The 27,527-nt window shown below is 45.7% G+C and overlaps 1 long non-coding RNA gene across 1 annotated transcript in view; it reads left to right on the forward strand.

Moving 5' to 3' along the window:
• Positions 1-22,206, forward strand: part of LOC142879532 (uncharacterized) — a 100,832-nt gene extending 78,626 nt beyond the window's left edge. The window contains exons 3-4 of the long non-coding RNA XR_012925319.1: positions 4,911-4,993; positions 22,093-22,206. This is a non-coding gene — a long non-coding RNA (uncharacterized LOC142879532). The remainder of the gene's footprint in view (positions 1-4,910; positions 4,994-22,092) is intronic.
• Positions 22,207-27,527: the final 5,321 nt, after the last annotated feature.

Raw genomic sequence — 27,527 nt, forward strand, 5'->3', positions numbered from 1 at the left:
CAGAACTTCTAAAATGAGACTTACATGTTAAGAACAAAACAAGCGAACGTTTATATTTTTTAAATAAACAAGTTGGAAAAATATCACAATATGATATGAGGCGATTCTGCTGATACCATGACCATTTGACAAAGCATGGTTTAGATTTGTAGAAACACAAAAAGGATAAATTTCCATTTTTTTCCCAAAATAATGCTAACTACTTTTTTAGTCAAATGAATTAATTTCTGCAGCCATGCTCATTTCCTCATATAGTTCACGTGTCGCACACTCTCAGCGCCTCGCGGTTTTGCATAATAAAGGCATTAGAACTTAAAAAAGTAACATGCAAGAATCACAGAGGACCAAAGAAAAAGACAAATATTGGAGCGAAGATGATTGATTGATCTGAGCTGGAGCAAAGGGATGGCAGATGATGAAGTTCGGGTGGGATTAAAAGAGGAGACGCCGAGCCGTATGAGGGGGGGTGGGGGGGGGGATTTGGAAGAGATATGACATCTCTCAAAGTCTTTCATGAATCACTTGAATTCCATATGAAGACATCGCGCTGGCCCACAGTGCCGTATCACTCAACACACTTCAAACTTTAAATCACAGCGCTCAAAACCTACTCAGCATCCTCGCCTGGCCCTGTGTTCAGTGTGGAAATCCAACTTGGCTCGGGCTGGAAGGAAAGTTGGCCAGAGAGCTCCTCCGTCTCTGCCTCTCTCTCTCTCTCTCTCTCTCTCTCTCTCTCTCTCTCTCTCTCTCTCTCTCTCTCTCTCTTGTTCCCCTGTGAATAAGAAACTAAAAATCCATAAAAACCCTCACAACTTTGTGATTGTTGAGCGAGCTCAGCAGCAACTGGTAGGGCATTTTTTTTCTGCAATTCTCCAAAACAGAGTAGTTGGATTTTCTTTTTTATTTATTTATTTATTTACTTATTTATTTATTTATATATTTATTTAATGAAACAAAATCTCGCTTTGACTTCTGGCTTTCTTTTTTCCCTTCCCTCCTCGCTTTGCATACAAGGACAACGATGGGATGCACTTTGAGAAACTGCTGCTGTGTTCATCCCCATTTAACATCAACTCCAGGAGGTTTTTGTACAAACAGCTGGGAGCTCAGGCAGAAATGCATTCATAGCATTTCTGCAAAAACACTAAATTATTGCATTGTTTATCTTCCAAAAAAAAAGAGGAGGGAATCGATCCAAATAAAAGTTTGATTTATCTGGATTGATTCCCAGGATCAATGTCAATCCCGGCCCGTCCGGAGGTGAATCCCATATCTGGCAGCAGTCTGTCATGTGAGCTTTGGCACGCGGCTGTTGACGGCTCTTTTTGCACCTGCAGCGGCGCAATTGGGAATTTCTTTTTTTCTTTTTTTCTAGATAAAGCGGCTATATAAAAAAACAACATTTTGCACTATGAAAGAGGTAGAACTACTCCAGCCATGCAGAAAAGGAGGAGAGCGAGAAAACCATTGCACCTGAGGTTGTGTAGCTGGTTGACCTGCAACGGCACGGCACGGCGCAGCGCTGCACGGCACGCTGCAGCACAGCTCCACCCACCCGGGGCTCCATCCATAGCGCACGAGCTCCTCACAGCCAGACATCCACGGCAAGACCGACTGCAGGTTACCATGACAACCTGGAGGCAATGCCTGCATGGGACAAAGGCTGGCATGTCCCATTTCTGTGCGTGTGTGTGTGCGGCGCGCGAGTTTCTGTGTGCGTGCGTGCACGCCCACAATTGAGGGAGGGAGAGGGAGAGAGAGAGAGAGAGAGAGGGAGAGTGAGTGATGTGTGGCAGAGCAGGAGCGGCCCTCCTGGGGCCCTCATTCATTTGTGTCTCGCTGAGACCACAGGAGCCCTGATGCAGCAGAGATGGAGAAGGAGGGAGGGGGGAGGGAGGAGGAGGAGGAGGAGGAGGAGGAGGTGAAGTTGGGGAGAGGGGGAGGACATGAAGGAAGCGAGTGAAAGAAAGGCAACTGATGTGGAAAAGAAGGAACGAAAGCTGGAAAACGTTGAGGATTGATAGAAGGAGAATATCAAGGGGTTTTTTTTGCTGAAAAAATAAAATAAAAGGGCAGGAGAGGCAAATGGAAGATGTTGAAGGACCAGATGAGGTTTTTTTTTTTTTTTCACCCTCCTCTCTTTCCTTGTCAGCATTGTTCGTTCAGTCACGCGGCGGTTGCGCGCGGCGCCTCATGCATCAAGGCCCAGGATCTTGACACAGCCCGACCTCTCTGTTCCATTTTGGCAAATTAATTACACCAATTAGCCGGGTGCTCGAAATTCATAGTTTTAATAACCTGTCAAGTTCAAATGACTTGAAATATGACTTCTGGGCTCCAAAGAAAACACAGTGAGTGTGAGTGCACTCGGGAGCTGCCCGGTAGCGCACGAGATCGTCAAAAAATGTTCTGTTTTTGTTTTGGTATTTGTTTTTGTTTTTTGCGTGTGTGTCTGGGTTGTTTTCTTTGTTACCAACTTCATTGTGTTCCGCGGCGAATGTCTGCCTTAGTAAGTACTAGTACTAAGATCTGACTTTGAGTGCAGGAATCATTGAAAACCATCCTTACATTCTAGAATGTAAATGTCAATATATCTTTGTTCCATTTTTTATTCACGTCACACAAACTACAAATTAAATCAAAACGAATGTGTCTTTAACAGTAATTTAGATACAGAGCGTAAACTCACACTAACTAAAGGTGAACTTAATTTTTTAAATGCACATGTGCAACTTTTCTATCTTTCAGGGCTTATTGCGTAGTTGACGGTCTATCTATCTATCTATCTATCTATCTATCTATCTATCTATCTATCTATCCATCTATTTTTTGTGTTGGTTGCTTGTTTGTCTGTATTTCTGCTTTTTACTTCTGATCTGGACCTTGAGTCCGTTAATAAAATCTACCTATCTATCGATCTGGCTATCTGGCTAGCTAGCAAGCTGCCCACCTACCGAGCTAGTTATCTAGCTATCTAGCTATCTTTCCCATGCTGCTCTCTAACAAGAGCATCCACTGCAATACATGGTCCGACCCATCAGACAAACACTCATAAACACAACACAATCTTTAAACTGAAACGTGATCATCCCCCGCTTTATTTTGTGTGTGTGTGTGTGTGTGTGTGTGTGTGTGTGTGTGTGTGTGTGTGTGTGTGTGTGTGTGTGTGTGCGTGCATGTGTGATTTGCCTACTATTCATTCTCAAACAATAACTCCTGCAGCCTCCACGACACCTGTGACGGCCTGGTGATAACATGTGGATGCAGCTGTTTTTACCGCGTCGGGGCCGGGGGAGCGCGGTCCCCCGTTAAGCATATGTGGAGAGGCTGTTTCGCTCCCGCCGTGTCGTATATAAAACTCCTATAGGCAGTTTGGAGCTGCCACAGGCCGCCCTGCGCTTTGCCAGAGCAGATTGTCTGGCACGGACGGAACCTGGCTGGAGAGAGACAGAGAGGGAGATAATTGCTCTTGTAGCGCTCGCTGCCAAGACATCCTCCTCCCGTTATGCCTATATACACTGGCAAACACTTCATCCCGCCGTGTTCACTTTTTACGAGACACGCATAAACCGCCCAGATATGCAGCAGAGAGAGGGAGAGAGAGAGACACGCGCGTCCTCTCTGACAGTGATTGCCGTCAGTCAGGAGAAGTATGTTGACAGAGTCATTTGAGCCGGAGTGGAGAGGAGTTTCTCTCTCTCTCTCTCTCTCTCTCTCTCTCTCTCTCTCTCTCTCTCTCTCTCTCTCTCTCTCTTTTTTTTAAGGGATTCCTTCAGTTCCCGTTATGTCACAGGGATGCTTTTTTGTTCACGGCAAACTCTCCTCAGTGTTGGACTGAAGCGTCTCGTGATGTCGCCGCCTCTCAAACGTGACCGACAACGTCCGTCGGCTGTTGTGTCTCTTTCTGTCTCCTTTTGTGACGATAACGAAAGGAGAAACGTGCCAGATTGCATCAAAAGCATTTGAGAACGCACCCCAGTATGACTGTAAAAAAATTCTGTTTTACATTGATACACCGCTTTAGAGCAAATCTGCATTTCTATTGTTGGTGCAAACCTTCCCTACAGAGGGGTTTGCAGGGTTGTACAAGTATATTTGTGTTTAAAAAAAAGGGATGGAGAAACTAAAGGCTTACTTTGCTTCCCCCTGGATGTCTTTTTTTACTTGTTTTGAGCTGCACATTTCTATTTGAATGGTTTTTATTCTCTTTTAAGCAACAGTGTAACGACCGACCATGTTTCTGTTCAAGTAAGGGGCACTAATACTCTTACGCTGCTTTTTGCGAAAATGTGTGCGCCAATCCTGCACGGGGTTGTTGCGCGCTCCATGAAAGGAACAATTAAAAATGAAATTAAATGAACGTGGAGGTGCTTTGTTTGCTGTAAATGTATCTTAAAGGGTCGCAGCGGGTTTTAAGTAATTAGCATAGCACTCGTAGCACCAGTGACTAAACTCAGCCAAATGCTTTTCACAAAAATGAAGTGGCCAAGCTCCATAACAACATTTCTAGTGGAAGAAATAATGTCATTTCATCATACTAACACAAAGGAGTAACATTTTCTCCTTTTTCCTTCAATGCATATTTGAAAAAGTTTTCTCTTGAAAGATAGTCAGGTATGCGTCATACAAAAAATAATTTGTCAGGAAAAAAATCCTGACCAATTAGTTTTTGTGTTGTTGAAACAGTTCTGTAGAATGGTAGCATGTCATCATGATATATAGCATCACATTGTTTTTAGCTGTTAGCGGTGTTAGCCATCGTCAGGATGGGTCAGAATGTTCTCTCTGCGATTGTCAGCCAGGTTTTTATTAAAATTACGAGAAAAAGAAAAGAGAAGAAATCTTTTGTCTGTGCATATTCCCTCTCAGCGTGTGGCTAACATCTCATTCACCCTCTTCTTCACTCCCAGTGTCCGCAGTGCAGGGGAAGTTGCCATGGAGGCCAGCAGCTCCTACTGCGGTGTGGGCATCCACTTCGGTGCCAGGATCGGAGGTGAGGAAAACAATAAAGCCTCGTCAAGATGGTGGGAAGAAGTGCATTGTGGGTGGGCCGCAGTTTGCCAGCAGTGACATGGTAGACGAGCGTGTGGCTCAGTGTGAAGATGAAACTACAGAAATGTAAACGCCAGCCACTGGCATTTTCTGCAAATATCCTACGCGTTGCAGCAGTGGCATAAAAAAATAAAATAGAGCTTATATATAACTGTATATGTCTTTTTTTTTTTTAAAAAAAGAAAGAAAAACATCTACAAATAAACAGAGTAAATATACAGTATATATATATATATATATATATATATATATATATATATATATATATATATATATATACATATATACACACACACTACCAGTCAAAAGTTTGTACACACCCTATGAATTTAAATTATTTATTTTTTAATAAAATAAAGTTTAAATTAAATAAAGTTTCTCCTCTGCGGTAAAAACATCTTTTCAAATGAGATTATTTTTGAAGATACGGGTGACGCTGCTACGGACATCAGCATTCAGCTCAGCGTCAATGATTCCATAGTTGTGTTCTCACTGGTGGAAACGCGGATGAACTCCGATATGTGATCTGGGCCGCAGCGTGAGCTTTAACCCTCGGCCTCGCCACTCATTTGTCAGAGCCTCATGCAGAATTGACGGCAAAAGAAAGCAAGAAAAGGGGAAAAAAAAAAAATCAGATGGTGAAACAAGACTGTGAATCACTCTCCACAGTTAGCCCTAATTTCACCAAGCTGAGTCTGTTTCATCCTGACTCATAAACAAAGTCGGGCGCAGAGGAGATGAAGGGCCGAGACCTGAATGAAAGATGCATGTTGGAGCAGTGGGTGCTGCTGAGACCTTTGCTCACTCTCTGACAGGAAGCCTCACCTCTTCTGTTTGGGAAATTTTCCTCAGGACCCTCTCTGAATTCATGTTGTCCTGTTAGACCTGCGGCTGCCTCCCAAGCAGCTCCGCGACTTGCCGTGACATTCGCAATGAGTCGCCCGATGGAAAGAGTGCAGCGCCGCGTTTGTCACAGTCAAAGGGTGAAACTGCACTGGGTTTTTTTGTTTTGCCTGTCAGCTGAACATTTGAGGGGGGGAAAGGAGATTTGTACCTTATTCCCATTACTGTTCAATCATTATGTGGGAGACGGTTGAAACACAAGCTGCTGCGTCGACGTTACAGATTCATTTTACATTTGATTTGTGTTTGTCAATCCAAATTCTAGATCGTACGTGATGCCGATGTCTGGATTGTGTTGGCTCTCACTCCTAGCGCTGTTAGCATGCTAACCCAAACTGCAACCGCAAAATGTATCTGAGCTTGCTGAGGTAAAAGCGAGTTCATCATTTCCTCTGGAGAGGATTATTATCATCACCGTTGTGTTAAAATGTCCCAGCTAGGCAGCCTACAACCCTGTTTTTCCTGAATCCCAGATGATTGTTGAAAGGAGTTGAGTCTTTATATTTTCTCATCAACGTCATGTGTGTTCACGCTCCCAATGGGTTTCGCTCTCACTGTAACCCACCCCATGATCTTGTGAAAAGTCACTTTCCAAAACCATGTAGGCCAAAGTAGCCAAACTTGCACTTAACCATCGTGGCTTTGCATAACATTTGATATCTTTGTTGTTTTAATCTTGTTAGTCTGTTTGTTTTTGTTACTTTTCAAGTTGTTGTGTTCTCAAAATCAGCCTTTGTCGCGAAGTTGTCTTTTTAATTGCCTTCATGCTTTAATTGTCTCCACCATTGAGTGCATCTAAACTTAGAATCAAGCTGTGTCGTACAGTTGCTTTTGGAGAACTGTCGCGGCGGCTGCGTTTCCTGTGTGTTTTCGCCACTGCGCCCTTACCCTATTAACGCCGCCACAGAGAGGTGAGACAGTTAGCGGCGGTGGTAAAAGTTGACGAGCGGCCACAAACCTTTAAAGGTGACAAAGTAGTTTCTCAAACACAAAACAGGGGGGGGGGGGACTTGACGAACTAGAACTGATTGAATGTGGACGTCTGGGTCTGAATCCAGGATCAATCCCAGACGCACGTTGACCATGAATCATCTGTCAACGGACACCTTCCATCCATCTGTTTTCTATTATACTTCTACACTGAGGGGTCGCCTATCCCAGCTGTTCATCTCCCTACCTAAATGTATGCTTACTGCAGCTACTGCACTTGGTGTTTGAATTTAACCGTGTCAGGTTGACACGGCTGCATGGTTATATATTTGAAAAAGCACTAGCACTGGGATAGAAATAAATACTATGTGACTCATAATTGTAAACATTAACAGAATAGTGTTCTTTCCTGCCAGAACCTGTCAACAACTGCCGGTGAAAGGCAAGGATAGAAATAATTGGGAAAGGTGTTTTTGAGGAGTGGGTGGCAGCACATCAATAAGTCAGCATCACTCCCTGTTAAACTTCCTGTGTCGAATAGAAAAGGCAGAAGAAATAGAAAGCGCATGAGTAAGCGACTGGAGCCCAAAGTGACGCAAAGTCGACTTGCAGGAGTAAATTTAGGAACATGAGGACTAACAGCATTTTATTTTGTTTCTTCAAAGTGATCACATTTTCTTTATTTTTTTTTTTGTTCTGTTTTTTTGGTTTCTTTTCCTCGCCGGTGACCTTTTCGATCCGTCCAGGTAGCCGCCTGTTGGACGGCTGCGTCTCTGATGACACAGAGGCCACAGCTCTGACCTTCAACATCCGCCTCATCGACGTCTGCGTCCCTCTGCCGGGGCCCTCGGGACCGGCGGGGGGGGGGAGATGGATGGGCCGAACGGGCTGACAGAGCAGGCCCCAGGGCTCGGAACTCAGCGGGCACGAGGCCTTTCATCTCCCCCCTCAAACCGCTGACTGTCACACGGACAACAAGCAATCCGCACTGTTGCTCGAGCTGAAGCCGGAAGGGGGGTGGGGTGGGGGGTGGGGGGATGCAGATTGGAGAGGATTTAGTACTTATTTAGTGCAGCACATTGCTCACACTGGCTGGCAGTCTGCTTGGTGGCTGCAGAATATACAGGCTGTCCCAAAAAATTTGACATCATTTTAAAAGCAATTGTCTTGAAAACTGCTAAGTCTAGCACAGTGAAATCCAACAGTGTTAAGGTGTTGGACATCATAAGTTTAGTATGGGACTGATTTAATCAGTGTTCGATACGTGTCACCCTCCCAGTCACAACTGGGTGCCTGTGTGCAAGTATATTGCATGACGCAAAGTGATTTCTCTTTGGGAGTGAACAGCATGGCTCAGCCTGAAAACAGAACAAAAATAAATCATTGAATCCAAAATATTGATCTTTTTCTAAACATTATTAAACGATATTTCAACAAGAATTGCCAACATTGACATTTTTTGGGACACCCTGTATAATAATGTTTTTTTGACTTAATGGTCAGAAGATGCCTCAGTGTTTTCCTTTCAATTTCGTGAGCTGGTTTGGGCTTTTAGTGATACTCATCTCAACTACGACTGAAGTTTAGAATCATTTGCACCCTGTCGCCTCAAAGTGGACACTGCGGCGCAGCCACTTGATTAGGTTACCATTACCAGGTTGGTGTACCTAATGAAGTGGCCGACCAATCAGAGTGAATACTACGACATATAAGTACACAGGAACTAGTGTTAGAGATTTTATGCGTCGATAGAAAACCCTCAGTGGCAGCCACTGAAATATATTTCTCACCTTTTGTATCAAATTGTCATCAAAATATTGTGCCACCCACAATCTGGATAGTGAAAACAGCAGTAGATAATATAATCATAGTAATTTCCTTTTTGAAATTATACCCAAATAGAAAGGTTTAATGTTGAATAATTAGAAAATAAAAGGCTTTTCCTCTATTTGCCCAGCGGAGCAACAGCAACCAAACAGCGGAATGATGAAACTTTTTTTGTTTCATACTCCGCTCCGTCGCCATTAAACGGTGCATTAAAATGTATGTCACATGCTAACAGAATAAGGATCCGTAATTGATTGGCCTGCCGAAGTCTGACAGGTGGCTCCGAGGTTAGCGCGCGGCATCAGATGTCTACCAGCAGAGGCACTTTAATAACACGGTTAAAGTACACAATATAGCCCCATTTGCATAAAACAACTCCAGAGCCACTCAGACTGCCGTCCATAATTTACTGTAAATGTGATCCGGGCCTGACCCCCGGCGTCACGCCACACTTTGTTTTATGGCTTTTGCAGCTAAGTGCTCCGTTGCCTTGGTTCACTTTGGTCTCACTTTGACTGATTATATTCTCTGTTTGTGTATTTATGTAATGATGAAACAGCGTGGCTCCCCAAACTTTTTCATCAGCCCGTACTACATTGATGATTACCCATAAAGGTCTTCATCACCGCATAAATTACCCTAATCAACTAACTCTCCGAAGAAAAGGGGAGGAAAAAAAAAAAGTCACAGAGCAATTAGTTTATTTTTTTTCTCCTCCGCCCCTGTTTTTCCATCCAATTTTTCACTTTCACCTTTAGCCGTTCTTCTCCCTAAACGCACCGCGAGCTCCTGTGACTTCAGATCTGATTAATGCTTTGTTGACCGCTGGACAGAAACTATATGTTCCTCAATATCCACTCCACCCTTGCTGCTGTGTGTCACTCTGGACGTCCCTCTGTTTATGTGGTGAAGGGCAAGCGGGGGATGGGCTGTGATTGAAACAGGAAGGCCCGCCTTCTTTGGCTGAGCTCCTACGCATTTGCGTGGACGGGGGCCGGTTGCTGTCTAACAACAGCGTTTATCGTAATAGAGGTCTGATGTGTGTGTGTGTGTGCGTGCGCGTGTGTGCGTGTGTGTGTGTGTGTGTGTGTGTGTGTGTGTGCGCGCGCGTGTGTGTGTGTGTGCGCACGCGGCCGCCGCCTCGCTCTTTTGCCCCTGCGAGCTGCGAGAAGCCTGTTAAAGAGCCGCCACCGGTGTGATATTTATAGAGGCCTGCCAAATGACCTAGGTGACTGCCGGGCACACACACACACACGCACATGGAGACATGCGCTCGGAAGCTCGCAGGAGCAAAAGAGTGTTAATTGGAGGCAAAAGCCTGGCTGCAGTGGCGGAGAAAGGCAGAGGAGGCAGCCGAGGTGTTGATGGGGGAGCTATCGGGTAAAAAGTTGCAAAGAAGCGCCGCTCGCAAGAACAGAGCAGCCAATTTGTTTTGTTTCCCCCCCCCCCATCACCGAGATACTACCGTCGTCTGCTGGCTATGCCTTGGCTGCCTGCCTTGCCTTGCCTTGCCTTGCCTGCCCTTCCCCACCTCCCATTAGGAGGTGGTCAAACCCACGACACGGCCGTGACGCTGGGGCCGGCGATTTTTGTTCTCGAATCATGTTCTCAATGTCCTGATTGAAACTCTAGAACGTACGTTTTTATTTCACCGAGTGGGTTAAACATGAACAGCTCCATTTTTTTTAATGGGACAGAAAATCACCAATGTATTCCTGCAATACCACTGTTTGGGGGACTCAGCCCACTGTGGTGTCACAAAGGGCTCTGACACCTGTCCTGATTCAGTGGCCACACCCCCACTCAGCCGTTCCTTCCACCCTCCGAGCCCTGGCGGCCGCTTTGTTTCTTCTTCTTCCAGAAATGTAAAAGGTGCAACAAAGCATTGCCCGCCGTTAAACGGAGCGTTTTTTTCTTGATATTGCTGGGGGCTGTATACAGAGGGCTTAATATACCGTCCTCTAGAGAGACAGGGAGAATTTCTTTTCTTTCTTTCTTTCTTTTTTTTTTTGAAGTCCGAACGAGGGCCACTTGAGTCCTGGATAAAAAAAAAAAAAAGAAATAAAAATGAAAAAAGAAATAAAAATGGAAAATGACCAGAATATAAAACGTTTGAAAGAATTCCTCCACTTCCTTCCGCCTGGCGCCTGAGCTCCACCTGCTCCACCGCAGCCCTCCTTTCAGACCCCATATTGATCCAGAACATCCATTGCTTCGGTCGGAATGCGCAAATATAACCCACCACACCCCCCCTTCACCTCTTTGTCTAGTTTGCCACTTTCCTACCATTTTCCAAGACGCCTCCCCCCCCCCCCCTCCCAATACCCCTCCCCCACCGCCTACCCCCCCCCCCCTTCATCCCTCTTAACTCACCAGCTGTCGGTGTGGCCTCGGGCCTGGTGCTTTTGTGGTGATATCAGCAGCTCCGACGCCTCCTTCATGTTATGGATGGTACTGGAGGCCGGCTTTACTGCTCCAGCTGTCATGCCACGGCGTCTCAGTCTCAGTCACTTGGCTGTAAAATGGAGCGCGGGTCCCCCCTGGGCGAGGCGACTCCCAGGACATTACCGTTAAAGGCTTTGTCGCGACCCGCCGCTACCGACTAAACTATATATCACCTCCGCGCCTCGGATGGGCAGCATTCAGCTCACGTCTTTATGGAGCCGTGCTTCTCTCTCTGACTGTGTATCATTCTGGGTCTCTCTCTCTCTCTCTCTCTCCCTCTCTCTCCGTTTCTCACACTTGCTCATTCTGTGTCTCACTCTTTCTACTCACATTTTAGTCACACACACACATATCCGGGGCCATCTTTTATCACAGGATGGCAAACCCCTTTAATTAGAACCCCCCCCCCCTTCCCAGCATAGCACCTTTGGACAGATAGGTTGATAAAATATAGGTTTCATGCTATATTTCTGTCATACACTGGCCTTGTGTGTTTTTGTATTTTTTGGTTGTCATTATTCCTAAAATCACATCAAAATTGCATTGGAAAATATATGGTGTATACAGTGTTTTTAAGATTACTTTACAAATGTAATAGGTTACAATTTCAAGTTAGCCTATTTGAAATGTAATTGAGTAACTATTTCAGTTACTGTAATCAATTACATTTGATAAATGTTGCTCTTTAGACCTGAGAGTCTTAAGCTTCCTGCTGTCCTCATTGGACAGTCACATTTATTTGATGTCACGTGTACCTTGAGTTTCGACATGGACATTTTTGAGGTGGACAGCATCTTGACAGCAGGCAAACATTATTTGAGCTCGACAATTATATTTGCTCCCTTTTCCAATATCTGTGTTAAATATTTTTTATGCTTCCAGCACTGGAGCATGTTTTCATTCGACATTGTTGTTGTTGCAACTTAGAAATCGCACAGACTACGTTTCAAAGAGAGGCGATTGGTTGGTGGTGGTGCCGACCAACCATTCAGAATCAGAACAGTATCAAACTTTGGTCTGTGGAGGGAAACAGAAAAGGCCGGTGCTCATGCCAAGCCATGGCACGAAAAAACCATGGAAAGCAACATAAATACGTTTATGGCACTGAAGAGCCCAGCCTTTTTTTGGGAAGATTGGTCAGTTGTAATTGAAAGTCATTTAATTACACATTTTTCAAATAATGTAACTGATTACAATTGTTTTTATTTCGGAATAATTGTATTTTGGATTTTACATAACAATGTTACATATGTTCCCCAACACTGGTTGCATATCAAGTTTAATTTTCTTAGTCATCTAATGCTCAACATCAATTGGTTACAAAGTAACACAGAGTGACTCTCTGGGTTGAACTAAAGCCACAGTGAACCAGTTGGTGTCCATGTGTTTTAATTTTAAATTGGTTATATGAACCCACTGTCTTCATGTAACCAATCTCACAAGACACTCGAGCCGAGCTGCAAATGTGAGTCTTCTGAGACCAGTGTCAGACTCGCCCTGCCTGTCTGTATGACAACATGTTTGCACTTCCCAGTTCACCACTGCTGGCTATAGGGTTTAAAAATCAAAGTTTTGAAGAAGGGACAAAGTCTGAATTTGTACATATCATTGTGTATCATATTACATAATTTCCTTATTTAAAGTATGCTAATATTTACGTTTATGTGTAATCATTTCAACACCGGAGGCTGCTGAATGTTGTAAAATGTAGTAGAAAGTAGAACATTCTACTGCTGATACTAGTAGAACGTAGCTCCTGTGAGGGTTTGTTTTGGTCCACTCCCCGTTCTTCTGGCACTGAACACCTGCACTAAGCTCACTGCACTTTGGTATATGTTTCATTTAGGGGTCTTATTTTGGAGTTTAATTGCTGTTTGTGTCATGCCAAACTAAATCTTGTTGTTTTATTGTAAATAATGACAGTAAAAAACGAAATACTTGTAACTGTGCTGCATACATTTCTGAGACCGTGACATGAGACTTTTCAGCGGGGTAAAGTGCAACATGCTGCACGTCTTGATGTCGCCTGTGATATAAGAGCACCCTTCGGTGTTTCTGCTGCTCCTACAGTGCCGCTGTGTCACAACTTATCTGTCTCCCTGACGTGACTGGCCTGTCTGGACGCCATTTATCCGTCCTGACGTCTGTCCAACAAACCATCAGGCTGAATCAATTTGTACTGTTTGTCAGCACTTTCCCCCACTGACTGTTTGTTTGCTCACTTCATCACTGCTTCGGCAGCTCTATCAGACCATCTCTGTTTCTCTCATCCTGTTCATCCATTTGCAAGTTGATTTTTTTTTTTTTTTTTTTTTTTTGCTGGGAACCCTCTTCCTGCTCTGGGGTTCGAATCCTTTTTAAACTCGCTGGCCCGGTGCTCGGATCGGTTGAACTTTAATGCCCGAGTGCCTTCACTCCACCGCGCGGCTGCGGCAAAATGATGGAAATAATCTTTTAGCCTCTGTTAACCTGTCCATTCATGTAGAGCTGCAGTGACAGGAGAGCTCAAAGTTGTCCACTCTGGCTCTAGTGCTTCATGCTAACTCCGTGTAGAGGGATAATGGACTCGTCGCATTAAAACCTGCAAGTGGGAGAGACTCTTACATTTGAGCGATGGTGGGCAACACTTAAGCCTTCACCAAAGGAGTCAACCCAACGCTGGATGACTCCATTGCCACCATATGGATTTGAGATACTCCTATTATATTTAATATTATCACTTTGCTGCTGGGGAAAAGCATATTTATGTCATTATTCCTATATTATCTTCATTATGGGACAATTTTACCTTTACAGAGCGTGAATGTCTCGTACTGCATCTCCATATGCATCGTGGTAATTCACTCGCTTCCCCTCTCCTGCCTTCTTCTTTTTTCTTTTTTTTCTTTTTTTTTACCGCTGACGCCCATTCAATGAGCAAGAGAACTAATGCGAGCAGAGAGTGTTCTCTGTGGGGAGTTGAGGAGCAAGCAGCTAGTGATCTGAGTGCAGAGAGTATATAAAAAGGGGGGATTCACTTTCTCCAATTGGTCTTTACTTGAGCACATATACTCATACACCCCTCAGCGGGGAGGATCTCTTCCCCTCAAGCTCAAAATGCATTAAAAGTATTTTGCATCTTTTCTTCAAACGGAGCTTGCCATACAACCTGGATGTGACTTTCTGAAGACGTTTATCTCCCTGTTTAGTTTACCTGTTTAGCTCGGCCTTTATTTCCCTTTTAAAAGTAGTTCAAATTAACCATTTTTTAAATGAAGGATATAGTGTCCTTTCTAGCAGCACCTTTGCGATTTAATAACATTCTTCGGCGCAAAAAGATTCTGTTTGGAATTCGTGCGCATCACTCAAAACATGAATGATCCTTTACATTTTTTTAGATGTAAAAGTTGATCATTTAATTTCATTTGTGTTACTGTACAGAGCCTCTTAGGAAGTTCCATTGCTGTTCGTAAATTCTGTTTAACCTATGTCTATCATCAGCATAGTTTATGTAATTACTGCTTAATTCACATAATATGCCGCATAGTATTTTCAAAGGCCATCACGAGTTGACATTTTTTTTTTTTTTTCCTGTCGTGGCACAGACATTTTATTATTTTGCTCGCGCACAAGCGTCTGCACCGTACAAATAGTGCAAATCTGGCGCTGTATTTTATTTATCCGTGTCGTGCAAGAGGCAAGTGGTGGTGAACCGGTTACAGGGACACATATGTGCATGGCATTAGTCACACTTGAACAACCAAATACATACAGACATTAGGATCCAAACTGCCTATGGTCAGGCACAGTGTGTGTGTGCGTGTGCGGTGCGTGCGCGCATGTGTGTGTGTGTACACATGTTCTCATTAACGGCAAAAATCAGGGCAACGCTGGTGGAGTGTATTTAAAGGAGATTGCAGGCATGCAGTTATTGGACTTGGCCTAATTGATAAACCCATTAGTAACACTTGTTCAGATAACATGGGAGGAATCTCAGTCTGCTCACAGTCACTGCAAATGGGTTCACTTAGGCTTAGAGTGCAGCACATTAAGAGAAGATTACAGAGCGATGCGGAGCGTCTTAGCAGTCCATGCCTCGCTACTGCAAGATTAATAGAGATGGGCTAAAGACGGGGATGGAGGAGACGTCGGTCTATGATACTTCCCAGGGTGGGGACCTTTTGCAGGTGTTTGCGTGTGCGCAGCTGTGTAGCTTCTCCCCTGCGCCTTAATGAGCGCTTGGATGTTTCTCCCTCTTTGCGCGTGTATAGCGTCGGCATCCTATAGTGACTACACAGCGTGAAATAGATTTAAATACGTCATTAATGCCGCTGGATTCAGAGTCTCGTTTTACACAGAGTCCATCGTGTGAATGTGAGTCTCTGGGACTCCCGGCAAATTGGTCCGAGGTTGCTTTGGCACGGCACTTCGCACTGCCCTGCCACGTCAAATGAACCAGAGCTTTTTGGATAAGGTCATTCCCCCTCCTCACCCGTGGTGGCGCTGCATTAGGAAGTGCACCAGGGATTCTTGATCCGCATCAAAGTTGATTCGCGCATTCAAACCTCTACAAAAAAAAAACTGAACTTTCTGAGCAACGAGAGTTTGACAGGGCTGCTGCGACTGCACCTTTTGAATACAGCCTGATATTCTTTTTGTTCTTCCGGTCAGCGTTCAAAGTGTAACGTGACAATAAGCATCATGGTGCTTTGCAGTTGCAGCAGTGATAAGATATTTCATTGGCTGGCTTTCTGTGTGATTTTTTTTTTTGTGGATTTGTCCTGCTAGATGTACAAAATAAATCACACTCGTATGTAAAACGTTCCGGCAGGTATGTCTGGTTGATATGGAAATATATATATATGCATGAAAAACATAAATATAAGCATTAGTATGTTTCCCCTTTCCCTGCTGTATTTCTGTCTGTGCATGTGGGTGTTTCTCTGCATCTCCGCTCATGTAAATCCACATGTGTGCCGGCCGCGCTGCCTTTCAACTAGAGCTGTGATGTGGCTCGGCCAAAGATCTGAATACCGAGCGTCCGAGCCGAAGTCGCACCGCCTCGGATGAGATGGCGGGGTTTAAACTGCCGCTTGTCATGTAGCAACACATTATACTCCGCCGGCTAACAAGCTCCGCGGTTAGCGACGTCTCCTTCAGTTTCCGTTGAAATAAATAAAAAAGGGAGAGTGAGAAAATTGGATGCGCCGAACGCCAGGAAAGGAAGCGCGAGGCCGAGTCTCGGCGTATTAATCTTGTTTGGCTGGAAATACGTCCACCATGCACAAGTCAGGAGCGGCTCTTTTTGGAGGAGAATCTGTTGATGGCTTATATCTTTAAATTGGATCTTTCAAATCTATACATTTACAAACATTTTAAAAGGCACCTGGGCAACTCCCCCTTCGACCAGTATTACTCCGTTTTCAACCCAAAGTGAACCAGCAGCAGTGATTCTCTCTTCATCACTTAACAAGTTGAAAATTCTCTGGCAGCAGCAAGTGCTTCTTTTTTGGTGCTTTTGCTAAAAGTGCATGTTTACTTAATAAAACATATTTTGCAAATAGATATTGAATCATAGTTAATATATTACATTTTGCCAAGAAATTTGGACTCTGGAATCTTTTTTTTTCTTGCATCTGAAGTGGATCAGATGCTATTTTGTGGTTCGTGTTCTCCGTCTTCTGCATGAATCCTAATGCAACATTCGTCTTTATCCTGATCCTGATGCAAAAGTACATTCACCAAAGCCACAACATGAGATCAATTAACTCGATTGTGCAACAGAAGAATATTGCACCGCATATTAATCTTGGAGTGGACAACGCTGCTCGGGTGAAATCATATTTAATCTGATTGCCGTTCGTCGGACTGTCCCCGCGTTGCCTGTTTTCACCCCTCGTGCGGTTACAAAAAAAATGAATTATGTGGCTTGTACTCCCAGCAGAATTTCGCCCTCAACGGTTGTTTACCAGAGAAAAATGCGGAGCGTGACGCTTCTAAATGATAGCAGGCTAACAGTATTTTCCTCTGGGTCCTGATCTCCTTCTCTTTCTTTACCCCTTCATCTCCCTGTCCCCTCGATTGCCCATCTTTCGCGCTCCCTCCCCTGGGCTGGACACTTTGTCCTTGTGCTCGCTGTCTCATCCTCCTCCCCCTCTTCCTCCTCCTCCTCCCATTCCTCCCCCTTCTTATCCTCCTCCTCCTCTTTGCCTGGGCCCAGTGTGGGTGATAAATTATTCGTGGGCATGCACTGAAGGCCCAGGGCTGCTCATTCCTGCACACAGAGGACTAGCATTGATCCGGCCTGTGGTTCAACTTAATTGGAAACCCAGTTACACCATCTTACAGACACACACACACACACACACACACACACACACACACACACACACACACACACACTCACGACAACATTCGCTTTCAGACATGGCATCTGCTGTACAGTGGCACGAACACACCCGTGTTTGAGTCCATCGACATTACAAATGTCAATATAATTACACAAACGCGCACCTGCACGCCACTGTACCTCACGCACTCCCTCATGCATTTCAGTCGACCAGCATGAATTTCCACCTTTGTATCAGCTGCAATATAAGGGTTAATGATTGAAGGAATCACAAAATAAAGAGACTCCAACACTCAGTATTCATGTACACGCGTCCCAAAACTCCAAACACCATAAATAATCCCCCAAAATGAACACTTATGCAGCCTACGATGTCCTGACACACACACACACGCACACACACACACAGGCGCACACACACACACACACATATGCACACTTTATAGTCCCTAAGTCTGCATTCTAAGCAGCATTAAGGAGGCGTAAGAGTCCACAGCGGAGCAATATGGAGGCCCAGGGTTATCGATTGGACTGAGACACTGACTATCATACAGCTAATAGATTACATCAGACACATCGAAGAGGCTCAGTCAATGAGGCCTGATCCTATTAACTGGGGATTTGTAAACAGTTGTGTGCTCACTGTGACGGCTGCTGTGCTGCTTTGTGAGCCTTGGCGAAGAGGATGAGGGCTGCAAGGGTCTGTCAGGGTGGTGGTGGTTAGGTGGTTGGGTGGGTGGTGGGGGGTTCCGGCGAGAGCCACGTGTGGATAACATGCGTAAACTTTACGGCTTTTTTGCGAAGGCACGCCGCCGTCCGTCCTCCAGAAGAAGCCATTGATGATGATGACTTTTAAAGTGACGGGAGGAGCTTTTAACGGACGGCAGGAACTGGTGACGTGGATTCTTCAGACGTTTACGACTGGCTGATGATGGACGAATTACTTATATCCCTTCAGTTCTCAGGCTGATAAATTGGTATTTATCAGCCTAATTAGGATGAGTGGGTTTGTGCTTGTTGCTTTGATTATTTATATATATATGAAAATATATAATATATATGTATATTATTTGATATTTTGTTCATTTTCCTTGATTGAGTACTTATTTTTGTATGGGTGCTATGTTGCTCCTGGGAAACCATTAGCACTCCTGATTTACTGACAATTGAGCAGTAGAGTTGTATGGCCAGTGATTGCTGTATTGTTGTGCTTTGGTGTGAACCAGGAGCTTTGAACTCAAATGGCCGTATGAGATAAAGAAAGTTTTCTGAATCTGAATCAACAGCCACGTTTCAACTTTGGCTCCAACACAGCAGCGTTTAGGAGTCCAGCCTTCTCAACCTGCTGGATCACTGACCGTCAGTTAACAGCCATAGTAACGCTGACATGGATATACTGTAAATGGATCTGAGAGAGTGAGTGGTGAAGAGGGGCTATTTGGTTTTTTTGTGTGGAGACAATCTGTAATTTACACTAATCAAGCCAGCGGGTAGAAGCCTGACGCTGAGGCAGCTGAGTGGATTAACACAAAGGCTTTCTTGGCAAATCAAATGGAAATGGCATATGTCTCAGACTGGAAGAGGCTATGATATAACCTGCAGTTAGATGAGCCATTGAAGCATTTTAAAGGAAGCAATGTGAATGCTTCATGTTAGCTGAAGCAGAAGCAGCGACCTAATCACACCAGGTGATGGTTTCCAATCTTACTTAGTATTGTGCAGTTTCGGTCAAGGTAAAGCTAAAGCACCTTTATGGCTGTTACACATTATGCACATTGAATTTGTGAAATCAAAAGGAATGGTTGGTTAGTCCTGAGCTGCTACAACTGACTTTGGACCAACCTGACCTGTGCATCTGACATGTTTTTGATGATGAACCTGCACTCATTATGGCCTCAGTTTCTTCACTGCCAGGCTGACTAGAGTTGAACATGATCCATCTGCCTTGAGGTTTATTGTCTGCCCAGAGATTCTTTTCTACATACCTTGTGGTTAACCATGCTGCCGTTATCTGAGCACAACAAGGCTTTTTCCCCTCACAAGTGTCGCTCACTGGGTATTTTCTCTATCTGGGACTGTTCTCTGTGAGCCCTGGAGACGGTTGTGTCCGTGTGAAAATCCCAGTCGATCAGCAGTTTGTGAAATATCCACTTTAATCAACTTCCCGCCCTATTCTGAGGATTGGTGTGACCTCCAGCAGGTCATCTTCACCACGTCCTCGTTTGCCCTTCCCTGTGGATGTTTGTGTTAATTTGTAGGTGTACCCAATTAACATGGATCAATAATTATAGTCACTGCACAATAAAGACGTGAGCTGAGTGAATAGAATCACATTGAAGGTTCATTGTCTTCCTGCTCGTTTATGACACTAAACTCTTGAATAATGTTTTAGGATATGCCTGCGATTTAAGCAGAAGCAACACAAAGTAAAACCTGAGAAACACGGAGGCGGCTGAAGACAAAACGAGTCCTACTTCTGTGCGCGGGAAACATTTTCCAGCTAACAGCTCAGTTTATCTTAAATCCATTACAGCATAGGCAATACTTCTGTTTAACCAGCACAATGCTGGATGCCAGTCGTGGGCTCTCCAGATTAATTTTATGGTCTGTACCTATTCACATGTCCCTTCGGGGGCCGCGCGGCAAACAGGAGTGAAACACATTAAGAGGGTGAGAGAGGGAGAAAGATAGCGGCGGAGCGGCTTCCCAGCCAGCAGTGTGTTTTTAAGAGCAAAACGACTTTTCCAAAATAAATAGATCTGTGTCGCGGACTGCTAGGAGGGAGAAAAGCCCTCGGTTCAATAATTAATTCCCAAGTCGAGGGTTTTGGAGAGCCGCTGATTGGGCTGATTCTTTCTTTTTTTTTCTGTTATGATACAAAGGAGGCCGTTTGAAGTAATTTGTCCCAGAGAGAGCGGCTTGGAATACCATACATGCTTTGATTTAGCAAAGCAAATTTAATTTTGTTTGCTTTATGCAAACCAGCCGGGGCCGCGGGGGTTTCTCTGATTCCACCAGAGGGGCGATGGTGGTGCTGGTGCTGATGATGGAGGTGGGTGGGGGGGGGGTCGGGGGAGGGAAGGCGGGAGTGCACACAACAGAATTACCCCACTGCTGCTAATATATAATATGGTGTGTGCACACACACGCACACACACGTGCAGCAACAGTTCAAAAGTACAAAGCCTATTCCGCCCCTACAAACACACACACACACACACACACACACACACACACGCACACACACTCACACACTCCAATCCCTTTGAAATCAAAGCTTAAAATAATTGTTTGTGCGTCGTGTTTTGTTTCTTTCCATCTCGGCTATTATTAGTGTTACTGGTATTATTCCTATCATGTTGTGTTAGCTGCCTACTCTCGCTGCTTGCCGGGGTTTTTTTTATTTTTTGTTGTTGCTTTATGCCACTAATGAAAGCTTCTCGTCTCGCTTTTGTTCTGATTCTTTCTTTTTTTTTTTTTTCCCCAATACGTGAACGGAATGCATTTGTTTGTATCCGGGGCCGATATTTCCTCAGATGTCGAACTCTCACCGGCGCAGTAATGAAGAGGCTACGAGCGATTTCGCTCCTTTTTTATTTTATATATATATATATATTTTTTTTTTTCGTGGGGAAAGTTCCTCACATCTTTCTGCAGACATCAGTCGCTAACGCAAAGTCTCACGCCATACCCCTGGACGGTTTTACCTCGGACGTGGAGCGCCGCTCTAATGTCGTTAGCGCTGAAGGAATTTGAAGTCCGACTGTGTCGCGCGCCTTTAATTAACTCCGCTCTGTTCCCCCACACCAGAGAGACAACTGTACATGTACAGGTGTTAAATAAACAGCGGAGGCATCCCTCCTCAGACGGAGAAAACGGCTGTTCTGAGTGGGTGGCCAAGCGCTTTTCTCATACTCCATTCACCTCATTTTTTTCTTTGGGAACAATAATGAGTGGATAAAGCAGAAAAACCCAATTTCCTTCATGCTTTTTATATCCTGAAAAAGCCCTCGTTGACGACCCTTTGGTCTTTTGTTATAGAAAACTGAGCTAATATCCTCCAGCTCTCGGCGCAGTTTAAAGGTCTTAATTGGATTCCATTAGTATATTGCTTGACATGACACTTGAGTGCGCTCTATTAGAATTCCCCTGCCTGGGATTAAAAAAAGAAGATTTTTTTTTTTCTGTGTTTGACTCTCTAGGCTCTTTCGTTAAAAAATATTCTTTGTTGGATTTAGGTTTTTTTTTATTGTGTGACACCATTATTCGAGCTATAAGCTTGTCTCGTACAGGTGCTTTTATGTCTAGAGCACTCGCTGTGCAAGTACGACGGTGTCACGTTTCGGCAATTTGTGTGTCGACAAATCTTCAACGTTAACGCAGTCCCGGCTGCGTCACGCGTCCGGGGAAAAAGGGGCCTGCAAAGCCCTGGAAAGTATCCCTGCTGCAGCCTCTTTCAACTGTGCAGTCCATGTTGAGCTCCCTGCAGGTTTCCTCCCAGAGTTTCACACGAAGGAAGTGCTTCCTCTGCGGTTTAGCTTTGTGTAGAACACGCGCTGAAGGAAGGATGCGTTTGATGATATTCTGTTTCATGTCTCCTGCCCCAGTCCGAAGCTGACGTGAAGGGATGTTCTGCATCTGACTGCCAAGACAGCAGAAGATCCTTGACCAGGAGGGGCCGGGCCGGGGCGGGACGTCAACTCTGCCGATGCGTGGTTCAGTTCAGGTACTGTGATTTTTTTTTTTTTTCATCCAGATATCCGGCACCTCTCAAAACAAACGTGGCTTTATGATTTTGGTCTCGTTTAAACCAGACAGGTGTCTGTCTTACATTTTAATGAACACAACAAAAGTCACATATGATTTCAATCTGAAAAGTCTGGACCACTGAGGTGAAAGACTCTGCCGCAGGCGGGGAAACAGTACCACATGCTGCAGATTTGGAACATCTGCATTTGCAAAACAGTCAAGCAAACGCCCGGCTCTCTTTAAAAGTGCATTTGTTACTAATAGTTCTCTGATCCATATCAGAATTTAAGCTGTGAGTTTGGGTTCGTCTTCTTCCAAAACTTTTTGCACATTCCTTTTGAAGTAGAGCTCTGTACATTGACTACATGGCCGCTGCCGCGGCTGTGTGAGCCTGCTCTAAACATTGAAACAAAGGCAGGATGACCGAAAGGATCAATATTTTTTAATTTCCGTTGCGTTGCGTCCCAAAAAAATAGTTTTAGCTTTTTTCAAAGGGCAAACAGACCTCAAATAGGCACAAACACTTCAGTAATTTCCCCTCTGTAACTGGTAAGGAACATTTTATATCTGAGATACAGCACTGAACTGCTAGATTCTCTTCAGACGTGTCTTTAATGTTGTTTAGTTGGCAATTATGTTGGTTACAGCATCAAAATAAAAACCTGCAAACCTCTGAACTGCACTTCACAATAAATAGGGTCCAATACGTTTTAAATCCAACTGTGAAAACAAAAGCATTTAAAGGTTCCTGATTTGAAAAGCACACCTTGTTTTGACCTTGACCTTGGTTTGACCTTGTTTTTGTCCCCTTCCAACTGTGTGCAAGTTGCACCAAAGCATCACTTTTAGCAGGAAGTTAAAAGAAGCATTTCTGCAGAACAAGGTTGCATGTGCTATCTTCTGTTGACACACACAGATCTTGATGTAGGTTAAGAATCACGTAAATGAAAACAAAAGATGGGAAAATGGAACACGTACGTGAGATAATCTGGTACTTTTAAATATGTGCGTGTTTACAAAAAGAGTTCACACGGGGCACAAAATCCATGGTAACAAAATCTCTCTCTCTCTCTCTCTCTCTCTCCCTCCTCATCTCCCCTGGCGATAACACTTTAAGAGCCGCGGTAACGCAGGACATTTTGTTTGTACGCGGCGCTGGCGCGCGTCACACTTTTAGTTATTAAACTGGGGCGAAAAAATCAGGCATCCGTCATTCGGTGTTTACAGCATCAAACTGTCCGCCGTGAGTCACACTGTCTGGCGTCACCCTCCGCTCGCTCACGCCGGCAGGCGCGCACACACACACACACACACACACACACACACACACACACACACACACACACACACACACACAGAGGAGGCCCTTCAGCCACAGGGAAAGCAGCTGCTTTATGACAGTTGAGACAGGTGATCTTGTCCAGAGAGGAGTGTCATTGTAATCCTCTAATGTTATTATCACACCCACGGCGTGTCTGAGTGTCCGTACCTGCTCTGATTTATATGGACGGCGGCTGGAGGAGACCGAGCCGCGCCCACTGACTGGAAGACGGAGGGACCTGGCAGAGGGAGGGAAGGGTGGAGAGAGGGAGGGAGGGAGAGAGGGAGGGAGGGACCACTGCCCCTCCAGTAAACGCTTTTACAGTGTTTTTTTTTTCTTTTTTTTTTACAATGTCAGCCCGCGATGTATTTCCTCCGACCTCGTTCCGGCTCACCTTAAAGATTTCTCCTCTCCCACTCCGACTCCTCCTCCTCCTCCTCCGCCTCCTCCTCCTCCTCGTCTCACTTTGAAGTTTCCTTCCTCCCCTGTTTCCTTCCTCCCCCCCCCCTTCCCGTCATCCCCTGTTTCGCAGCGTGCCACGTCATAAAATAGATTGTAATTACTGCGTTGCTGCGAGAGGAGCAGATTAATTAAAATATAATGGTGCCGATTGTAACCCCCCCCCCTTTCCCCCACCTCCGTTGGAATCGGCCTGTTCAGGAAGGGGGGTCCGCGGCGGAGGCCTAGCGGCGAGCCGCGTCACAGCGCGCGCTAATTATGAAGAATGGTTTATTGCACGGACAAGGACGGGCGGAATGAGCGCCGGGGTCGCTCGCCATCGACGAGCTCGTTACGACACATCACAGATTAGATATGATATCAGCGACGAGAGGACCTCAGCGTTTAAGAGAATCGAAGGCGGCCGCGGAAGCCGAGCAGGAGGCGGGACGCGCTGATTAAAAGGTGACCGTCGCTGCTAATTGGAGCAACTCAGGAAGTAATGAGTTAATTTATTCTGAAAGTGACTCAATATCTTTTTTTTTTAATTTGTTTTTGTTTGGTGATGTGACGCGTTAGTACGTTGAAAGGTTCAAGGGAAACACACCACAATGGTGATGATGATGCAACTTGAAACAACAGTATTAAAATCCAAATCCACGTACTGCAGTGCTGGAGAATGTACATCCATCAATCCATCCATCCATCCATCCATCCATCCATCCATACGTCCATCCATCCATTTTCAATACCCAATTCGTCCTGCACTCAGAGTTGCTGGGGTCTGCAGGAGCCTATTCCAGCTGTCACAGGGCAAAGGCAGGGTGACACCCTGGACAAGTCGCCAGTTCATCGCAGGGCCACATAGAGACAAACAACCATTCACATTCACACACACACACACACACACCTACAGACAATTTATAGTTTCCAATTTGCCTCACATGCATGTTTTTGGACTGTGTGAGGAAGCCGGAGAACCCGGAGAGAACCCACGCGGACACAGGGAGAACATGCAAACTCCACACAGAAAGGTCCGAGGCCCGGGATTGAACCCGCAACCTTCTTGCTGTGAGTCGACAGTAGATGCGTTTCCATTACAGTTTTTCGCAAAACAAAGAGATATTTCTAAATTTCTCGTAAAATCTCGCGGGACGAGAAAAAACACCTCATGCGAGCGTATAAATATAATATAGTCAAACTGGAGAGGTTTGCGGTGCAATGCAGTCTTGGAGAGAAAAAACTGCTTTAGCTGCAATGCCACAGTTTACTGTGTCTGAAAACAAAAACAATGGCGCCGCTGCTGCGCCTTCGCTCTCAGCACGTTCAGTAGAACTCTGTTTACACTAGGACAACATAATGACATTTGCAGAGACCCCTACAACCAGTCGGCGTCCCGATGAATTTATTCATCAGCGCCACTGATAGCGCATTGTCATCACGTTCAAATTACAATCAGCAACCCCCCCAACCCCTCCCCTACACTCCCCAATCAACGGTTTCTTTTCGGCACTCGGGCTGCTGAGTTCGCTGAGCATCTCTGAAAAGTTTCCCTGCGAGGACGGGCAGGGGAGGGGTAGCGCAAGGGGGGGCACAGATGGTTGCGCTGAAAGAAGCTGTCGCCGGGCTTTGTGAGAGCTGGAGGAAAAATGGCTGCCGCATAGACGCTGGGTGACTTGGCAGCGAGGCGTCGGAGGCTTCGGCTGCGGATGCGAGGGGCCTCCCCGCGTCCCGGAGTCGCCCATCTGTTTGACCCGCCGCCTTGGACGGGAGCTTTCAGAAACTATCAAACGCCGGGAAGCACACCAACCAACACCACCAGCCCCCCGCTTCACGCGCTCGGCTTCCACCCCCCACAACCATCCCCCCCCGTCTACCCCGCTGCTGCCGCCGCTGTGGCGACAATAAACATGTCAGCAGCCACACGCCGGGGCAATCTGCAATCAGATTTACTGTGCATGAAATATGGCGGCGCTTTTATTGGTCCAAAGGCTTGTCACTCATAATTTATAGGCTGTTGCCACGCCGGCTGTGATGTCAGAGAGCTCCCCGCGCCCCGCAGAGGGAGTGGGAGGGGGTGTGCAGGGGAGGTGGAGGAGGTGGGGGTGGGTGGGGGGAGTGAAAGAGATAGCGGCTGAGGGGTGGCGGCTGTGCTGAGGCTCGGAGATATAAGACGACGGGAAATGCCTGAGAAGTGTGTGTGTGTGTGTGTGTGTGTGTGAGAGAGAGAGAGAGAGAGAGAGAGAGAGAGAGAGAGAGAGGCCGGGTGAGTCAGAGGGAGAAGAAAAAGACGGAGGAAAGGTGGTGGAAGCGAGAGGGAAAAAAAAGAGGAAAAATAACATGCATCCATCCTGTTCCTCTGTGAGGGGAGTTTATCAGGTTGAGGGAGTGAAAGTGTCAGGGTTTCTCTCTCTCTCTCTCTCTCTCTCTCTCTCTCTCCCTCTCTCCCCTGGGGCCTCTCCTCTTCCCCCTCTCTCCTCCTCCTCTCCTCCTCTCCTCTCCTCTCCTCTTTGAACACTGGCATCAACTGATCACATGCTCAACGGAGGAGAGGAGCCGGGTGAGGTAGCGGGTGGTGGTGGTGGTGGTGGTGGTGGTGGGGGCGGGGGCGGGGGAGCAAAAAAAAAAAAAAAAATTCTGCGATTCACATCTTTCCACTCGAAGCCTCGCCGACCCAGAAATAGCGACGCGGGGCAGAGCTGCGAGCGTCTTTGCGCGGGGAGGAATGGATGTCCGGAGCGACTCGGCTTCCTGTTAATCTCCTCCGATAGCGCAGGTGAGACGGCGGTAATTATCCTGTGGGAAGCGCTAGATAGGGAAAACATCTGCCCCGCCTGCGACGCAAGACAATGTGAATATCGAGGAGAGAGTGTACGTGCACGTGTGTCTGTTTCTGCTATTCTACAAAAAGGGAGGGGGTGTGGAAGTGTGTGTGTGTGTGTGTGTGTGTGTGTGGGGGGGGGGGGGGGGGGGGGCTAGTACACATTCTAGAAAAATGTGATAAGATTCAATCCCTCTTGTGAAAAATGATACCCGGCTCGCCGAGAACCATTAGAATGTTTACATTTGCCACATTTTGTTGCGTATCAGAATAATTAATTGCCTCCATCTTCAAATTAAAAGTACATTACAACACAATTAAGGATGCAAATGAGCCTGGGTCTGTCACGAGGAGCCAGAAAAAGTGAAAGACTGACGGCGCTGATGTATGAGGGGCCCGGGTGCAATTTTTTATTTTTATTTTCTTTTTTGTTGTGTTTGTGTGTGTGTGTGCGTGTGTGTGTGTGTGCGTGTGGGTGCGTATTAGGTGTGTCGCCATGGATCATGGCACGCGCGCGCGAGTGTCTGTTAGGGTGCGGTGAGGGAGGCGTTGGGGTGGGGCTTGGGGGGGCGGGGGTAGGCCTCGACGCCGCCTTTATCAAATGGGAGCAGTTGAAATTACATCAGCATAAGGAAATAAATCAGAGGCGTGCAGTCATAAACAACGGAGTAATTAGGTCACTCGTCCCTCAGCAGCCCATCGAGCAGATGAGC

The sequence above is a fragment of the Nelusetta ayraudi genome, unplaced genomic scaffold, assembly GCF_046127955.1.
Source record: "Nelusetta ayraudi isolate G7.1 ecotype Tasmania unplaced genomic scaffold, CSIRO-AGI_Nayr_v1 ptg000136l, whole genome shotgun sequence".
Lineage (NCBI taxonomy): Eukaryota > Metazoa > Chordata > Actinopteri > Tetraodontiformes > Monacanthidae > Nelusetta > Nelusetta ayraudi.